Genomic DNA, 15,209 nt, shown 5'->3' with positions numbered 1-15,209 from the left:
TCATGTTTCTTGGTACTCTATAATTCTAACTTTTTTGTCCTGAAATGAAAAATAGCCTAGGGGCACCTGGGTGGCTCAGGTCGTGGTCTCAGTGTCCTGGGATCAAGCCCCGCAACATGCTCTCTGCTCAGCAGGGAGTCTGCTTCCCCTCTCTCTCTGCCTACTTGTGATCTCTGTCAAATAAATAAATAAAATCTTTTAAAAAAGAAAAGAAAAATAGCCTAAAACAAGTTATTTGGAATTGCCAGGGAATCTATGAGTAAAAATAGAAAAACATCTCAGTTAACTTGGGCAGAATAGATATGATTTTAAATGGGGAAATACAAACAATTTTTCTCTTACCAATTACCTCCTTCTTTACTATATACTCTCTTGCCTTCTAAGCTGTGCGCACATGCCATACGTGCATTTTCTACACAGGCCAGGCCTCTTCCTTTGAACACCCTCCTATGTTTGAGATGAGTAGAAATTACTCTTTGTGTAGTTCCCTGCAAGTTCAACTTGGATTTCTGTTTTTCATTTTTTATAATTGAAGGAAGGTAGGGCAACCTTTATCTAGTACTTCTTTGGTAATTTGAAGACTAATCTCCAAGAACTTGCCAGTACTTCACTGATACACATAAAACCCAAAACAAGGGCAAATCTAGGAGTAAACAGATTCAGAATCCATGAGAATGAAATTAGCCATGCCTATAAAAATCACAATTGGTAAATGCTTTTAAGTTGAGGGGTGTTTCTGGGTATGCAGTCCAAATTGTGTAATCAAAATGATAATACTGCTCTGAGATATGTCTGTTATGTCATCTGTCTATTGCCTAATGTCTGAACTCTCCCATTTAACATTTTTCCTGCTATGTCACTGGTGAGGGCACACCCAAGTTTGCCAAAGACTGGGAGTTGTCCTAAACATTACTCAAAATGACATTTATTTTAACCAAATTACTTCCTGTAATAGAAACAACTTGCCAATAATATGACTATTTTTACCTTTGATGGCCTTTATAAACTAAGCTACTCACAGGTTATAACTCAAAAGGTTATACCAGGTTATACTCAAAAGCCTTTGATACTCTATCAGTCAAAATTGGTAGTACAAATAGAAGCATGTACCTTTTCACATGTAAATACAATCAGAAAAATGACCTGAAAGTATTTCCTTGTTACAGAAATGATATAGTAGTTTTATAAATGGGCACTTTCTCAGTATATTTCATTTATCCTGGGTAAATGGTAAAGAATGGAGATATTATTTAGTTTCTTGTCATGTGCCTTGGAGAATAGAGAGAAAAATGATTGTGGGTGGTACCCGCTTGCAAAATTGTCTCTGTAAATAGTTTTTCTGAAGAGCCTTATTATCTCCCATTAGTTTTGCCCATAGCAATAGCCTTTTTCTGAATTGCCTTTGCTAATTACTTCATCTACCATTCTTGGTAGAGAATTTGAAGCAAATAAAGGCTAGCTTGTACCTTGCATCTGAAACTCAGCGTAGCAGGTTTTAGTCTTCATTAAAGGTAGTATCAGTAGTTTCATTAAGTAACACAATCAATAGTGGAAACTGTTAGGCCTAATTATCTAGAAAAAGAGGCATGGTCAAGTGCATATGCATGATGACAATAGGCTCATTATAGTCTATATTATCGAGACATACCTTGAATACAAAGATACAAAATACCTGAAATCACCAGTCTTAACACATTCCTAATTCTTTGGACTCCAACTTTTAAAAAACCAAAGTAACATTATGATAAGAAACCCTTCTGACTCAGAATTAGGCAAAGTGGATCAAAAATGGAATCAAAGATAATTACTCTAACATTCACACTTACTAGATTCTGCCTCTCTATATGGGTACCATATATGGGTACCATATGGGTATCTATATGGGTACCTTTCCAAGAAGGAAAACAAGCTGAAATAAGCTAAAATCTGAAAAAGCCTATCTTCTTTCTTTCTTTCTTTATTTTTTTTTCCCCATTTTATTTATTTTTTCAGCGTAACAGTATTCATTCTTTTTGCACAACACCCAGTGCTCCATGCAAAACGTGCCCTCCCCATTACCCACCACCTGTTCCCCCAACCTCCCACCCCTGACCCTTCAAAACCCTCAGGTTGTTTTTCAGAGTCCATAGTCTCTTATGGTTCGCCTCCCCTGCCAAATTTTTTTTTTTTAATAAATATATAATGTATTTTTATCCCCAGGGGTACAGGTCTGTGAATCGCCAGGTTTACACACTTCACAGCACTCACCATAGCACTTACCCTCCCCAATGTCCATAGCCCCCTCCCCCTCTCCCAATCCCACCTCCCCCCAGCAACCCCCAGTTTGTTTTGTGAAGAAGCCTATCTTCTTTATATATATTTCGAACTTATTGCAATGAGACCAGAAAGACCTAGAAAAATTTACATGTAATTAATTGGGTTTAAATAAAGAAGTGGGTGAAAAACATAAAGCAATTGTAGGCAAAATAATTTATCTGTGAGATGGAAATGTAAAGCGATGCATACGGAAGTTAGTAAATCATTAGTTTTTTTATATTTCTAGCCTACCCAACAAAAGAGAATCAAAAGATCCTTATCTGAATTTTTATTATAGCAAGAACATATTTTTAAAAAGATATATAGAATATACTTCTGCCAAAAAACATAATTTCTGTTAGGATTCTGTCTACACTTGATCTTAGCCAAAAGGCCGAGAAGCGATTGTTAGGATTCTGTCTAGTCCAAACCATCAGTCATGTGAGTGATTTGTGTAGACAGCTAATCATGGAGAGAATAAGCTACTGTAGTTGTGAACCAAGTACTGTATTTCTTGTACCACCCATTTTCTTCAGTATGTTAATAGATATTTGGTGAGAAAATGATTTGGGGGAGGGGTGGTAAACAAACTTGGTAAATATATTTAACACTCAAGTAAATTCCTATAATGTTTAATTTCTCAGACCCTTTAATATGCTAATGGCTGCCTAACTAAATCTCCAAAAGAATATAGTATTTGGCATTTTTAAATACATCAGAGGACATAATTCATTCATGACCACACATCTTATGTAATTAGTGTTCTATTGTATACACTCTGGGAAATGTTCAACAAATTCATTTCAGTATACCAGGGTTAAATGATAACTCCTTGAATCATCACTGCCATTTACTTATTCTTTTCACTTAGCAATATTACCATTAAGCCAGTATTCTCCAAATATGCCAGTCAAAAGAATCATCTGGAGTTATTTGTTAAACTACAAATTCCTGGATCATATAACTAGCCCTAATTGACTTGATCTCATGGGAAAAGCCTGAGATTTTGCTATTTATAAAGTGCCCAGATGACTATTCTAAATCTTCATTCACAGATTCACCTAAATTAATGATTAAGAAGTCTCAGACATTGTTCTAGGTGCTAGGGATAGAGCAACAAATACTTAAGACAAATTTCCTGTTCTCATGCAGATATGGGGAAATAAAGAATAAAAGAAAATTGGGGCACCTGGGTGGCTCAGTTGTTAAGTGTTTGCCTTTGGCTCACGTCATTATTCCAGGATCCTGGGATCAAGCCCCACATTGAGCCCCACATCTGGGCTGCAGGAAGCCTGCTTCTCCCTCTCCCATTCCCTCTGCTTGTATTCCCTCTCTTACTGTCTCTCTCTCTCTCTGCCAAATAAATAGATAAAATCTTAAAAGAATGAAAGACAATTAATAATCAAAATTATTTTCTTTATAAAATTTATCATAAACCAAAATTAAGTGAATAGGGAAGCTATTTTGTATTGGGTGGATAGTAAAGGCCTTTCTGAGGAGGTAACCTTTATGATGAGACTTGCATGTAAAGAAGACAGACATATGATCTTGAAGGATCTTGAAGAGGACTGATCAGAGAAGTAGCCATGCAAAGACCTTCAGATGGGAATAACCTTGGTATGTTTAGGAAACATTAATGTGGCTAAAGCACAATGAGGAAGAAAGCAGTTTAAAAAAAAAGTTCTCAAACTAGGTAGAAGATACCTGCTTGTAGTATTGCAGACCATGGTGAAGAGTGTAAATTTTACTATGAAAGTGAGGTGACACAACTGGAAGGTTTTAAAAGCCCCAAGACAGGTCTGATTAACTCTTCAGTTAATGGTTGAAGGATGCACTGTGGAAGGAGGAAGAGCAGAAATGGGGGAAACAATTAGGAGTCTACTGCAGGAGTCTTAGGAAGACATGGTAATGGCTGTAGTGAGGATGGTGAAATCCATGGTGGAGAGAGTGATGAGATCTTCCACAATGAGAATTGTTGAGCTTGTCTTCAGAGGCCATGTCCATGTTACTCTATATGTGTAGTTCTTTTCATTCACTTACTCAATAAAATTTTTTGAGCACCTTAAATACTATTCTAATTACTAGAAATGCAGTAGCAAAACCCCTGCCACTAAAGAGCTCACATGATCAAAAAGCAACATATATGTCAAGAGTGATGAGTTCTAAAACATATCGACAAGCAGAATAAGAGAATGGAAGGATTAGTGGGGGCATGGTTTGCATGCTAGTTTAGATACTGAGTCTAAAAAAGGTCTCTCAGATGTGGTACTTGACCAGAAACCCGAAATGAGGTAGCTAGCCATACAAATATCTGTAGGAAGAACACTCCAGGCAGAGGGAATGGTTGGTGCAAAGACCCTGAAGCAGGTGCATGTCCTTGTAGGACACAGTGGGGTCTTGTGGGACACAGTGAGGACTTTGGGTTTTACTTTGAGTGAGCTCAGAAGCCACTGGAAGGTTCTGATTTATGCTTTAACATGCTCACCCTAGCTGTTGTCTGGAGAATAGACTGCAGGAGGCAAGTGAGAAAGTAGGACACAGAAGGCTTTTGTAATGGCCCAAGAAAAGGTAATGATAGTCTGGATATGGTCAGAAGTACCAGAGCTGGTGAGTAGAGCTCACAGGCTGGGTTCACAAAGTTAGCGCACTGACTGACTGGAGGTGGTAGGGGTGGGGTGCAGAGAAATAAGTCAAAGTTCTTTCCAAGAACAATTAGACACACAGGGTTGCTGTTTCCTGAGTGTGGGAGGCTGGGAGAAGAGTGATGATGGTGATGGTGAATGGAGTGGGGAGAGGGGGCACACTGTGACAACTGTGCAGCCATCCTGGAGCAAATATGAGGCACAATGAAAAGAGAACACAGGATCTGGAAGCAGATGAAGCTCAGCTGAGATCCTAGCTTTATATATGCTATTTGTGTAACTCTGCAAAAATGCTTTAATATTTCTTAGCCTTGATTTACTATCTACGCAACAAGAATAATACTACACCACAGAAAATTATTGTGAGGATTAGAGATGGTAGATACTCAGTAAAAGGTAATTGTTAAGAAAATTGAGATGACCCAAGGAATGATCCTTAAGAAAAATAATAAAAACTCAGTGTTGCAAATTATCATGATTAAATTAGAATTTAGGTAGCAAGAGATATTTTTTAGAACTTTAAACATTTTGAAGTACAACAGTACTTAAGAAGTAATATGGGGGGGCGCCTGGGTGGCTCAGTGGGTTAAAGCCTCTGCCTTCGGCTCAGGTCATGATCCCAGAGTCCTGGGATTGAGCCCCGCATCGGGCTCTCTGCTCCGCAGGGAGCCTGCTTCCTCCTCTCTCTCTGCCTGCCTCTCTGCCTAGTTGTGATTTCTCTCTGTCAAATAAATAAAATATTAAAAAAAATTAAAAAAAAAAAGAAGTAATATGGGTGAATCTTTGGGTTGGTATACACATTGATTAAAACTGTACAGTCATGTGACACTAATAATTTAAGTCACCCTTATTTTGAAATTTGATACATTGATAGTTTGGACTAAATATGCAATAACATATGATTTGGGACTTTCTGATAAAATAATTACAATAGTAATTGTCCAGGAGTGTCTGTATTATATTCCCAACACAAGTTTATTAATGACTTCTTAATTCAGTAAGTTTTAAATACACCTAAAGCTGTGTTGGATACTGCAAAAAAATAAAAGAGGTATTTCCTGACATTAAGAAGCTCACAAGCTAGGGGTGCATGGGTGGCTCAGATGGCTGGGCATCTGCCTTCAGCTCAGGTCATGATCTCCAGGTACTGGGATCCAGCCCCACATCAAGCCCGATGTCAAGCACCGGGCTCAGCAAGGAGTCTGCTTCTCCCTCTCCCTCTGCCTCTCCTACTGATTGTGCTCTCTCTCTCTCAAATGAATAACAATTTTTTTTCAAATCAATAATAATTTTAAAAAGACTCACAAATTAGTTGAAGAGCCAAATTCAACTTAAGAAACTAAAAATGAATGGTAGTAATAATGGCATTTTATGTTTAATAACATTTTATAGTTTTAAAAATATTTTCACATACTTCATTTGATTCCCATGATAACTCTGTGATATAGGTAGGACACCTATAAAGAAGCTAAAGCTAAGTTAGGTTCAATGGTTTGGCCAGGATATACTGTCCATAAATTTCAAAGACTGGCTTGAACCTGGATTCCGATTTTCTATTACATTATGCTGGTCATAAAAAGTAGGTATAAGAATGAATATTAGTAATATAATGAACTTTTCATTATCCAGGAAAATAAATTAGGAAATTACAACAAGATATTTATAAAATAATTAAATTACAAATCAACAAAATAATGTTTGGAACTAACAGTGATCAGTAAAAACACCACTTATGGGACGCCTGGGTGGCTTAGTCAGTTAAGTGTCAGCCCTCAGCTCTGGTCATGATCCCAGGGTCCTGGGATTGAATCCTACATTGGGCTCAGAGAACACTACTTCTCTCTCTGTCTGCTGCTCCCCCTGCTTTTGCTCTCTCTCTGACAAATAACTAACTAAAATCTTAAAAAAACAAAAAAAATACCACTTATCCCGGTAAGATGCACTGCCTCCCCCTGATCTTTTTTTAATAGGCTAAGAGCCTCTGCTTGGCAACAGTATCTAGCAAGATTAATACCATTTATATTACATCTATTTTTATTTTATTCTCTATTTATGGAGTGGCAAGCATGCTGGTATTTCATTTAGTGATAAAGCTCCTTTCAGTGATTCAATTTAAGAAAAAAATATTAAACGCAAAGATGATACATAAAAATGGAAAGATCATAAAGGCAGTCTCTAAATGACTCATTTTAGAGCACATGTCCTACCATCATCATACCAAATCTGCACAGCAAACCTCTGAGGAGAAAATTTTCCCATGTTCCAGAAGAAACTAGCTCAGAGGAAGCTGAAATGATTTGCCCAAGGTGGTAGAGCCAATAACCTGTGGTACAGCCTTTAGTGCTGTTAAGGGTCCAAAGGAGAGGAGCAACATGGATAGAGGCATATGTGCTTTCAGTAGGAACTTTTAAAAACCTTAAAAATCATGGAGAACTCAAAATCTCAGGAGCAGAATAAACATGGCACAGGTCTGGAATGGTTTGCTTAGAAGACTAGAGTCATATTAGCAAAAGTCTTGGAGTTTAAAGCAGATGGAAAACAACTGAAATTCTCTACATGGAAGTCTAAAAACAAAAGCAGTGTTTCAGGCCAGGAAACAAGTGCAATATGCAAAATGAAATAAATGCCAGAGTTATTAGACACAGGCAGGCATAATCATTATTAGACCGCTGTAATGGATCCATGTGCTAACAACCCCTCTAATATGATCTATAGGATTGTTTTTATTAATTCATCTGATACTCTGAATGCCTACCATGTGTCAGGTACTGTGCTAGGCACTACAGATACTGAAAGAGTTACCCTTTCTTCTCAAGAAGTTTGGAGAGGAATTATACAATTATGAAAAAATAAAAATAATTGTTACAGTATAGGTACAAATATTGTGGGAATCAAAAAGGAAAGAAAACAAAATAAAGCAGTCAGGAATGGTATCAAGGAATAACTGAGCCAAAACTTGAAGGATGGTTAGTTTATCAAAAAGAAGAAGGGGAAGAGAAATGGAGAAGGGGAGAAATTCTAAACAGAGGGATTTACAGTCAGGACACAGCTAATGGAGAAATTCGAGAGACATAACAGGAATTATTACATCTAATAATACACCTTTACACAATATGTGGTATATATTATAACCAATATATAATGATATATAACATAATATTATATATTGGTCTATAGTATAATACATACAACTACATTGTACCTAATATATTACACTTAAATTGACAGAACAAAGAATTTGTCATTGATTAAAAAAGTGATTAATAAGAACTAGTCAGCATATGTGTTTCCAACTTTTTTTTTTTAATTTATTTATTTGACAGAGAGAAATCACAAGTAGGCAGAGAGGCAGGCAGAGAGAGAGGAGGAAGCAGGCTCCCCGCCAAGCAGAGAGCCCGATATGGGACTCGATCCCAGGACCCTGAGATCATGACCTGGGCCGAAGGCAGAGGCTTTAACCCACTGAGCCACCCAGGCGCCCCTGTTTCCAACTTTTGATTCTTTCCCTTCCCTCATTCATGAAATCCAGTCAGTGTGGCTTCCATACCCATCTCTTCTTTTCCACTGCACTGCCAGCATTTAGATTCTTGTCCTTTCCAGCCTGGACCACTGAAATAGCTCAATTATTCTCCCTGTCACCAATTCTCCCAACTTCAAACAATCCTGTATTTCCCTTCATACTAATAATCCTAAATTCTGTCTTTATTAGGTTGCTTCATTGCTTAAAAAACAAAACACTTTCAAAGGTCTCCTAATGACAATGCCAGGAGTTCCCAACAACTTTGTGAAGATATGATCATTCCCACTTACTTATATCCAGGCATCATATGTGGGTACTGGTTCAAGTCCCTCTAAGAAAAGGAAAGGACTGTCTTTGTAGGTTCTGCCTCCATTCCTACTGTGAAGTCCCAGGCGGGGCATGGGGGTACTGGTGGTAGCAGAGGCTAACGGATTAAACACCTATAGTAGACACTGGTTTACTTGTTTGGATCCCTTGGCTTACAGGATTAACTCCAAAAACCTCATCCTGTCTTTCAAATCCTTTTATAATGTAGCACTAGCTTACTTCTCTCTAACCTTATCATTTGTTGGGCTTGAACTCAGGACCCTGAGATAAAGACCTGAGCTGAGATCAAGAGTTGGGATGCTTAACCAGCTGAGCCACCCAGGCATGCCACAGACCCATGTATCTTTGATTATGTCAATTTTTCATTGAAAATTTCCTTTTCTTTCTTTTCTACTTATCTGAGTTGTATATCCTTTAAAGGGCCAACTCAATTACTTCTTTTTTGGGGCCTACCCTGAGGTTTAATTTTCTATCAGCTTTAACCTTCTTCTGAATTGTTGGGCATACACTGCCTTGTATTATCTTTTCATTAATCAGCATATTATTTTAGAGAATATTTACTAAGCACCTGTATGTGTCAATCCTATATGCTAGGCACTTGGGGATACACAAAGAACAGAACACAGTAGCTATTCTTGGGAATTTATAGCACATATGGGTAAAACAATTACATCATGATGATTAAAGTACTATATAGTAGAGGTACAGACAAAGACATATGGGAGTGTGTAAAATACATTACATTCCCTGAAGAATGTAATGGAGAAGCCGTCAAGGAAGAAGTTAAGTTTGAAGTCAGTCTTAAGGTAACTGTTTTTTTTTTTTTTTTTTTTTTTTAAGATTTTATTTATTTGATGGAGAGAGCAAGAGAGGGAATACAAGCAGGGGCAGTGGGAGATCGAAAAGCAGGCTTCCTGCTAAGCAGGGAGCCTGATGTGGGGTTCGATCCCAGCACCTGGGATCATAACCTGGGCCAAAGGCAGATGCTTAGCAACTGAGCCACCCAGGCGCCCCTTAAGGAGACTGTTAAGTTGGAATGTTCTAGATTATGAAGGGACATGTATGACCTGCTAAGCAGAATCAACTTTATTCTGCAGGCAATGGGGAGACAATACAGTATTTTAAATGGGGGAGTAAAAGGATGAGATTTATATTTGAGAAAAATTCCTCTGGGCGCTACTATAAGGGTGGCTTTAGGAGGCTAGACAAGAAGTAACAATGAACTATCCTGAACTAATGTATTAGCAGTGAGGATGGGGAGAAGAGGGCAGATTTGAGAAATATTTTGAAGACTAAATGGTCAACAAGTGGTGCAAGAGAGGGAAAGAGGGGCAAAGAAAGGGATGAGGGAGTGTTTTACTACAGTGAGGGGAAAGAGCCAATACAGAAAACACAAGAAAAGCTCTAGAGCACAGGTGTACAGGTGAGTGTTACCTAAGAAGGATGAAGGCAAAGGACAGGTGTCAATATGGGTGTTGGGAAGAGGCGTTTTGAAATTGAAGTTTACTCTGAAAAGTATAACTTCAGTCATGTGCTGAATATAAGAGAATGGAGGGACTGGGGGCCTAACAAACATTTTAAGTTTCATGAGGAACTGAAAGGAGGCTAACTGGGATGACTCAGAAGGATTTCTGAATAGTGTTAACAGTACAGTTGAAGTTGGAAATGAATTTTTGGTGGCACCAATTTTCATAGCTGTGAGATAACCACCCCCATGTCTCTACCCCAGCAACACAGCTGCCAAGATTGAGAAATAGAGGAAAAAGTAAACCAAAAAAAATTTTTTTAAAGAAAAGAGAATGAGGGGGGCACCTGGGTGGCTCAGTGGGTTAAGCCTCTGCCTTCAGCTCAGGTCATGAACTCAGGATCCTGGGATTGAGCCCCGCGTCGGGCTCTCTGCTCAGCAAGAAGCCTGCTTCTCCCTCTCTCTCTGCCTACTTATAATCACACTCTCTCTGTCAAATAAATAAATAAAATCTTAAAAAAAAAAAAAAAGAAAAGAGAATGAGGAGAATGAGGGACCCTGGGTGACTCAGTCAGCTAAGCATCTGCCTTTGACTCAGGTCATGGTCCTGGGGTCCTGGGATCAAGTCCCATATCAGGCTCCCTGCTCAGAAGGAAGCCTGCTTCTCACCCTCCATCTCTTGCACCCCCTGCTTGTTTGTGCATTCTCTCTCTCTCTGAAAATTGAACAGATAACATCTTAAAAAAAAAAAAGAAAGAAAGAAAGAAAGAAAGAAAGAAAGAAAAAGAGAATAAGAAGAGGCCCAGTAAGTCAATCCACGGGTGGTGGTGTGTGGAGGGTCAGGGTCCTATCTGCCATTTTCAGAGGCCCAGAACTTTGTCTTAGTGTTGCTGTGACAATCAGAGCTCTTTGTAACGTAGCAGTAGCTTGTACATGATATAAAATACTCAGTGTATGCTTGTTCATTGACGGATGATGAGCTAATTTCAAAGAAAAATACCCAGAGATAGAAATTCAGGACTAGTTTCAATAAAAAGTTAATAATGGAAATAAAAATTTTAAAGCCATCATCAAAACACAAAATTGAAGATAAAAGGATAAACTTTCCTAGAAGTCAGTGAAAAGAGAGAGGAACTGCGATCAGGTCCTGGAAATAATAGTGAGTAGAACGAAGTGCAAACACAGAAGGAAACAGAAAAAAAATCATTGAAAGAACGATGACAGCAATGCTGTCATGTCAATTTTCCCCAACAAAACCAAACACTAAAAGGGGAAGAAGAGTAGTAAAGGCAGAAAGTAGTAAAAATGCAGAGTCAACGGGATTAGAGAACACTATACACAAATTCTGAAAAAAATGATTGAGAATTCATTTAGCAATCTTCCTTCTGATCCATCAGATTTGTTTTGAAGAAAAGGTGGCAAGACAATAGCAGCCAGTAGGCAAGTAGCTGAAGCTGGAGCAGACCAAGAACCAGGACTAGTCATGAGTCTTATCTAGGCCATTCAATCCTGACTCTTGCAGCAGAAACCCCCTGTAGTGCAGGGAGGGGGACAGCCTGATGTTGCCAGATGTCAACCTGATGGCACTGGGAGACAATGGGCTCTAGACAGAAGAAGTGGAAGGAGACACTAGGTCATACAGGCAGATCTGCCACCAATGCTGAGTGCTCACCAAAAATATCCTTTAAATTCTGATGCGTATGTCAAGTGTACATATTAAATTAATAGAGACCCTTGAGGAAACAGTGCTGTCTAGCAGAGTGTGCCAAGCAAGAGAAGTGTTCTTAGAAGGCCACTTTTTTTGGTTTGGAATTCAGATTTGTATAAAGAAATGACATAGGGGCGCCTGGGTGGCTCAGTGATCGGCTCAGGTCATGATCTCAGGGTCCTGGGATCGAGCCCTGGTCATGGTCCCAGGGTCCTGGGACTGAGCCCTGCATCAGGCTCCCTGCTCTACAGAAAGCCCGTTTTCCCTCTCCCACTCCCCCTGCTTGTGCTCCCTCTCTGTCAAAAAAATAAATAAAACCTTTTAAAAAATTTATTAAGATAGGATTTACATACTACATAATTCACCTGTTAAGTGTTCAATTCAATATTTAATATATTTGCATTGTTGTGCAACTGCCATCACAATCTAATTTTACATTTTGGTCACCATATCCATTAGCAGTCAATCTCCATCTCACTCCCCCACCTTACCCAGTCCAAAGTCACTACACCTACTTTCCTTTTTCTAAATTTGCCTATTCTGGACATCTCATATAAATAATTGTATAATAATTTCTTTTGTGATTGGCTTCTTTCACTTCACATAATGTTTTCAAGGTTCATTCATATAGTAGGATATATCAGTATTTCACCTGATTTGATTTTTATTTACTTTTTAAAAAAGATTTTATTTATTTATTTCACAGAGAGAGAGAGAGAGAGATCACAAGTCAGCAGAGAGGCAGGCAGAGGGAGAGGGGGAAGCAGGCTCCCTGCCTAGCAGAGATCCTGATGCAAGACTTGATCCCAGGACACTGAGATCGTGATCTAAGTCAATGGCAGAGGCTTAACCCACGAACTACCCAGGCGCCCCAGTATTTCACCCGGTTTTTATTGCCAAATAATATTCTATTATGTGGATATACCACATTTCATTTATATATTCATCAATTAGTGGACATTTGGGTTATTTCTCTATTTTTGGCTACTGTAAATAATGCTGCTATGAACATTCCCATACAAGTTTTTGTGTGGACATATATTCTCATTTCTTTTGGGCATATATCTAGGAACAGAATCACTGGGCCATATGGTAACTCTATTTCTAACTTTTTGAGGAGCTGGCAATCTATTTTCCCAAGTGGTTACACCATTTATGTTCCCACCATAAATATGAGTGCTTCAGTTTTTTCCACACCCTTGTCAAACACTTGTAATTGTCCATCTTTTTATTAGAGCCATCCTCATAGATGTGAAGTGGTATCTCACTGTGGTTTTAATGTCCATTTCCCTGATGACTAATGATGTTGGAACAACTTTTTATGTGCTTATTGGAACTTTTTTTCTCTCATCTCCATTTGAAAAGCTTTTCCTCCCATAATTTTGAGGTTTTCCTTTAACTCATTTAGTACTTCTACATCACAATTACTATTGAATTGTTCCCTGAAGTATGTCCCTTTGGTTAGCATTTATACCACACATTCCCAGGAGAGTCATTTCCTACTATTTCTATCCCCCCCGCCCCGAATGTGATCTCTCTTCCACCCCATTTATTTTGATGAAAATCCTTTCTTCTTCTTATTATTATCTTATAAATATTCTCAGAATATTTAAGGGGCTAAGTAGTAACATACTCTAAATATTTAAGGGTTTAAGTAGTAACATTCTCTATGTAACATGCATCTCACTTGTGGAGATATCTTCACTACAAATAAGGATTTGTTATTAACAGTCTTTTTCTCTTGGTAATCTGTGGATACTCTTCCACTGTCTCCTAATTTCCAGTGCCACGGATTAGAATTATGATACCAGTCTGACACTTTATAGATAATATCCTGTTTTATCTAGATGCCTCCAAGATGAATCCTTACAGTTCAAAAAATTTACAGAATAACCCTAAATTTGAGTTTTTCATCACTGATCTTCCCTGGAACCTCTTTCTGCACACTGAAGTCTTTACCTCACAAATTTTTTTCTGTTCGTTTAATTATTGCTTCTTTTACATTTGTTTCTTTTTCTGGAACTTATATTAGCCATGTTGGGTGCCCTGAATCTACACTCCCAGTCTCTTTTTTTTCAATTTCTTTGTAATTTTGGCTCTGTGCTTTGAAATATTTCTTCCACTAAGTCTGCCAGGCCAATAAATGATCACATATTCATTCCTTTAGTCAACTACTATGCACTGCATGCTTACTATGTGCCAAGAAAGTGTTCTAGGCATTGGGTGTTGACAAGAGATTAGCAGTGTATATAGAAGAAAAAGTTCCTGCCCTTACAGTGTTAACATTTTAATGGAGATAGTATATTTTTTAAAAGTGTTTATAAAAAATAAAATTAAAATATAAAAAAAGTGTTTATACATGGATTGAGAGTCAGACAGTATTAAGTATTTAGCTGGGAAATTACATTTTTTTGCTCTATAAACTCTTTTTTTGCATTTCACTTGAACTTCCTTAAATACTTCTATTATTTATTATTTTCATATTCAAGTTACTGTCTCCTTCAGCATTTCTATTTAGCTACTCTACCACACTGTTTATTCTAAGTGATCTTTCTCTTTCTGGTTGCCTGGCTTCCCGACATGGGCTCTTCTCCTTTATTATCTCAGAGGGGCTTAGGTTTCATTGTCAAAGGACCACGAGTGAGTGGGAGCAGTCTCCAGAGAATGAAGAGACAAAGCAGGCGCAATGCCTGTAGGTGGGCAGTCCAGCCAGCAAGCCTTGTGCAGGCCCACGAGGAAGTCCGTCCCCCCCACCGCCCCGGGGTTCAGGTCACCTTACATCTCCCAGCCTCAGAAAGAGAGATATCAGTCCCCTGGCTCTTTTCCTTTCTTCTCTCCTCCAAGAGTCCATGGATCTATACCAAGTCAAGCTCTTTCCTGGATCTGCCATTGTTATACTCATCCAAGGCTCTTTTCCAGCCCCTGAGGAACAAGTCCTGTGCCATCTCTCGCTGACAGATCACCCACAGAGCCCAGGGCTCACTTGCACCTAACTGGTCACTGGATCCAGGGGCCATCTGGCTCACATAAGGCTGGAATAAGGAATAATTATGTAGAATAAGGGTCATATAAGGCAGGTTGGAATCAGGAACAGAGGGATGGTGGGATTTCACCTTCCCAGAACCTCCTCTGAAAAGTACATTTTGTTTACAAAGTAATACTAAAAACACTCAAATCCTGGCAAATAGGTCAAAAAATTAAAAAGCCTCTGTTAAGTCCAAATATCTGTGGGTTCTATCATTTTCAACCACT

The 15,209-nt window shown here is 38.5% G+C and overlaps 1 protein-coding gene and 1 pseudogene across 5 annotated transcripts in view; both read right to left on the bottom strand.

The window, feature by feature from the left end:
- SLC12A6 (solute carrier family 12 member 6) overlaps positions 1-15,209 on the bottom strand; it is a 101,903-nt gene that overhangs the window by 55,141 nt on the left and 31,553 nt on the right. The window lies entirely within an intron of this gene.
- Positions 2,579-2,701, bottom strand: LOC123945242 (annotated as a pseudogene).

The sequence above is a fragment of the Meles meles genome, chromosome 6 (assembly GCF_922984935.1).
Source record: "Meles meles chromosome 6, mMelMel3.1 paternal haplotype, whole genome shotgun sequence".
Classification (NCBI taxonomy): Eukaryota; Metazoa; Chordata; class Mammalia; order Carnivora; family Mustelidae; genus Meles; species Meles meles.
The sequence above is the reverse complement of the archived record's forward strand: the minus strand, read 5'-3'. Positions and strand labels throughout refer to the sequence as shown.